This window comes from Musa acuminata, unplaced genomic scaffold (assembly GCF_036884655.1).
Source record: "Musa acuminata AAA Group cultivar baxijiao unplaced genomic scaffold, Cavendish_Baxijiao_AAA HiC_scaffold_1136, whole genome shotgun sequence".
Classification (NCBI taxonomy): domain Eukaryota; kingdom Viridiplantae; phylum Streptophyta; class Magnoliopsida; order Zingiberales; family Musaceae; genus Musa; species Musa acuminata.
The window spans coordinates 9,766,788-9,771,787 of NW_027021348.1; positions in this window are offsets into that span (position 1 = coordinate 9,766,788).

Consider the following 5,000-nt stretch of genomic DNA (forward strand, 5'->3'; position numbering starts at 1 on the left):
CCTGCTCCAACACCTCCGTGTTCTCCAAGCAGTCTGTTTGGTCGATGGAAAGACAGACTGCAACTCCCATGCATGGCCTCTGCCATCGCATTGTAGGGTTTGCACCGATTCTGTTCTCCATAGCTTCCTTGGTAGCAACGTTCGCTTACTCGGCCTTGTCCTCTGACTTGCCGGGCTCCCTTAAGCGAATATGAGCTCTGGAGCAGTCCAACTCTCCAGCTGCTTCGATCATACCTCTGCATGATCAAGTCCCTCCCATGGGACTCCCTGGTACTTGCATACGAACTTTTCCCTTGGTGGAACCCAGCCCCCATATGCTGATGACCAAGGTTTTCATCCGATGCAAAATTCGGTGCACGCCCGGAAGACCCGCCTCTGCGGTACCATGGCCTTCACTCCTTGAATCCATAGCCCTTCTTGCCGTCGTGTTGTTCACCAAAGCGGAGCTCCCAGTAGCTCCCGATCATACCTCCATATGATCACATCCCTCACGGGACAAGGTCGTGTGTATCGCATTGCCATCGAACTGTTCCACCACGATCCGCTGCACCATGTCGCCTCCTGGTGACATCTCCATTGCATTCTGATCCTTGTGGAATAAACTCGAATTGTGAACCCTCCGCTGTGTGGCCTCTGCCAATACATCGCAGGGTCTCCTCCACCTTCGATTTTGTTCGCTCCTTTGGCAATCGATCTTCATCCACCCACTCTTGGGTCACACCTAGATGAAGCACCGCTCTAGGACAGTCCGTCGCCTAGTAGCTCCCGAAGTCCACTGACTTCACTGTAATTTGTGCACCATTGTCTGGATCCTGGGCCTCTGCCCCTACCAGCACAATCTCCGCTGCGCACCGCTTCCTTCATAGCAACTCGAATGGCAACACTGTGGCATATTCTTCAAGAGTACCCGCCTCTGCGTCCTCTTGCCCCGTGTTAAGGCCTTCTGAACCCAACTTCGCCTCTGCAAATTGAGTCGCGTTAGTTCCTCCCTCAAATGCTCCTCCGAGATAAGGTGCATGTGCCCCGAAGCTCCCTTCGTCTTTGGCACCATGCAAGATGAGTCCGCTCCGTCGGAATGAAGGACCCATGGAACAACATGATCCTGCTCTTGCCTCTGCAAGAGTTCATGTCCTTGACCTCTGTCTAAGGAAAGCACTGTGCCTCTGCTCCATGTTCCAACTTCTCTGCTGGCTCCCTTCATGCGGCTTGGGTACTTCGCCAAGTTACACCCAAGTTGTTCCGCTCCTCGTTTTTGCATTGAGTTGATGGTGGCCCTCGCGCCCACCATTCCACGGGTCAGCCCTCCCTTGAGTCCGATCTCCACATCGACTCCAAGTGTGCCTTCATTTGTGTTGCTCCCCCACTTGATCTCGCAATGCATCCACCAATGCATTCTCTCAAGCGAGATCATGCGGCAACTCCTCGCTGCTTGCTCGGTCCATTGAGCTTCGTGGAGTTGTTGTTTGTGAGGTACTCTTCCTCAACATGTGAAGTCCGTCTCACATGATTCTCCCTCTGGAGTGCTGAGACTTATCCCGTTGGAGCAACATCTCTCTTCGTTTCGGAGACCACCATCCCCTTGGACTACTCCGATCTGCTAAACAAACTGTGCATTGTTCTGCCTCCTGCAAACGCACTTGCTAGATTGCGACTCCCCGTCAATACAGCCCCCACTGCATCCCTCAAGGTCTAGCAACATGCTGAACTCATTGCACACTTCAGCCGCCTACGGACGTATCCTTCACATGCCGAAGAGAAAGTTTCAATGCTCCATGGTGCCGAGTCTCGGCCGCCTTGGGATGGCCACGAACATTCCGTCGTCCGCATACAAGCCCATGCATGAGTACCAAATTCTTCGAGTTAGCAATTCCCCTCACCTCTGTGAGCTTTGCAAAACTCTTTTGGTCGTTGAGCAACTCATTCCACCTTGGATGGTCTCATTCTTGCCAAGCGCCTCGCTTGCCTAGAGCACCATCAAGTATAGTTGTCAACGTTGAGCCGTAGCTCAAACTCAGCCATCCCAACCTTTGTGCGCTCCAAATTCTTCCAAGCTTGCCTGTTCTCGTGGTGCCTCTTGCGCGAAGGGTTGGCCATTCCTCTGAATGCCAATCTCGGATGCCCGCTCCTCTGAGCGACTCCTTTCCCTACATCTCCATGCCCGTTTTCCCTCAAACGGTCGCGCGTGTGCTGACTGCCCTCAACGCAGCCCCGCTAGGTCCCCCACGTTTGCATGTCAAGTGTTTCTATGAGTGCTTGTCCCGCTCTGATACCATATGACACGGACTTAGCTGGTTTTGCCTAAGTCGTGCGGCACCCTTGCGTGTCCGTCCGCAAAGGTCAGCCTCCCCGAAGCCTCCCATTGTCCCTTAGGACCATCAAAAGAGAGAACGGGTTAGAGAGAACGCCTCAAACGAGATCCACAAGCAAACATGTCCGAAAAACACTTCATAGACAATGCAAATTACAAACAGACTTTACAAGCTCTGAACAGTGGCACAACAAAGGGTAAAATGGTCCATTACAGACCGAAAAGCTCTCGCACGTGTCCACATGACACAACCTTTATTTACAAGCCTAAAGAGGCCACCACCCAACTAAAATGGGACTTATAAGCCTTCGGCCGCCCCTTTACATTCTATACAGGGCATGAACATGCCAAAAGACACGGACACACATAAGCATTACATCCAACATCTTGTTGAGAAGTTTGTCCGTGACAGGGTGGCACAGGGCTGGATGGGGCTTTCGTATAGCAGGGACGGTGCTGCCTCTCGCTTCGCTCGCTGTCCGCCGCTCGCCGCTCGCTCGCGCAGCCAAAAATGGCCAGTTTTGGCCCGTTTTTGGGCCGTTTTGGCCTGTTTTTGGGCTGTTCTTGCGTGGTGCGGCGACCGTCGTGAGCGGAGCAAAATGTCAGCCATCTCAGCACCCTGGAACCCCCCGGGTGGCACAGGGCTGGATGGGGCTTTCGTATAGCAGGGACGGTGCTGCCTCTCGCTTCGCTTGCTGTCCGCCACTCGCCGCTCGCTCGCGCAGCCAAAAATGGCCAGTTTTGGCCCGTTTTTGGGCCGTTTTGGCCAGTTTTTGGCCTGTTCTTGCGTTGCGCGGTGACCGTCGAGAGCGGAGCAAAACGTCAGCCATCTCAGCACCCTGGAACCCCCCGGGTGGCACAGGGCTGGATGGGGCTTTCGTATAGCAGGGACGGTGCTGCCTCACGCTTCGCTCACTGTTCGCCGCTCGCCGCTCGCTCGCGCAGCCAAAAATGGCCTGTTTTGGCCCGTTTTTGGGCTGTTTTGGCCTGTTCTTGCGTGGTGCGGTGACCATCGTGAGCGGAGCAAAACGTCAGCCATCTCAGCACCCTGGAACCCCCCGGGTGGCACAGGGCTGGATGGGGCTTTCGTATAGCAGGGACGGTGCTGCCTCTCGCTTCGCTCGCTGTCCGCCGCTCGCCGCTCGCTCGCGCAGCCAAAAATGGCCAGTTTTGGCCCGTTTTTGGGCCGTTTTGGCCTGTTTTTGGGCTGTTCTTGCATGGCGCGGCGACCGTCGTGAGCGGAGCAAAATGTCAGCCATCTCAGCACCCTGGAACCCCCCGGGTGGCACAGGGCTGGATGGGGCTTTCGTATAGCAGGGACGGTGCTGCCTCTCGCTTCGCTCGCTGTCCGCCACTCGCCGCTCGCTCGCGCAGCCAAAAATGGCCAGTTTTGGCCCGTTTTTGGGCCGTTTTGGCCAGTTTTTGGCCTGTTCTTGCGTTGCGCGGTGACCGTCGAGAGCGGACCAAAACGTCAGCCATCTCAGCACCCTGGAACCCCCCGGGTGGCACAGGGCTGGATGGGGCTTTCGTATAGCAGGGACGGTGCTGCCTCACGCTTCGCTCGCTGTTCGCCGCTCGCCGCTCGCTCGCGCAGCCAAAAATGGCCTGTTTTGGCCCGTTTTTGGGCTGTTTTGGCCTGTTTTTGGGCTGTTCTTGCGTGGCGCGGCGACCGTCGTGAGCGGAGCAAAATGTCAGCCATCTCAGCACCCTGGAACCCCCCGGGTGGCACAGGGCTGGATGGGGCTTTCGTATAGCAGGGACGGTGCTGCCTCACGCTTCGCTCGCTGTTCGCCGCTCGCCGCTCGCTCGCGCAGCCAAAAATGGCCTGTTTTGGCCCGTTTTTGGGCTGTTTTGGCCTGTTTTTGGGCTGTTCTTGTGTGGCGCGGCGACCGTCGTGAGCGGAGCAAAATGTCAGCCATCTCAGCACCCTGGAACCCCCCGGGTGGCACAGGGCTGGATGGGGCTTTCGTATAGCAGGGACGGTGCTGCCTCACGCTTCGCTCGCTGTTCGCCGCTCGCCGCTCGCTCGCGCAGCCAAAAATGGCCTGTTTTGGCCCGTTTTTGGGCTGTTTTGGCCTGTTTTTGGGCTGTTCTTGCGTGGCGCGGCGACCGTCGTGAGCGGAGCAAAATGTCAGCCATCTCAGCACCCTGGAACCCCCCGGGTGGCACAGGGCTGGATGGGGCTTTCGTATAGCAGGGACGGTGCTGCCTCACGCTTCGCTCACTGTTCGCCGCTCGCCGCTCGCTCGCGCAGCCAAAAATGGCCTGTTTTGGCCCGTTTTTGGGCTGTTTTGGCCTGTTTTTGGGCTGTTCTTGCGTGGTGCGGTGACCATCGTGAGCGGAGCAAAACGTCAGCCATCTCAGCACCCTGGAACCCCCCGGGTGGCACAGGGCTGGATGGGGCTTTCGTATAGCAGGGACGGTGCTGCCTCTCGCTTCGCTCGCTGTCCGCCGCTCGCCGCTCGCTCGCGCAGCCAAAAATGGCCAGTTTTGGCCCGTTTTTGGGCCGTTTTGGCCTGTTTTTGGGCTGTTCTTGCGTGGTGCGGCGACCGTCGTGAGCGGAGCAAAATGTCAGCCATCTCAGCACCCTGGAACCCCCCGGGTGGCACAGGGCTGGATGGGGCTTTCGTATAGCAGGGATGGTGCTGCCTCTCGCTTCGCTTGCTGTCCGCCACTCGCCGCTCGCTCGCGC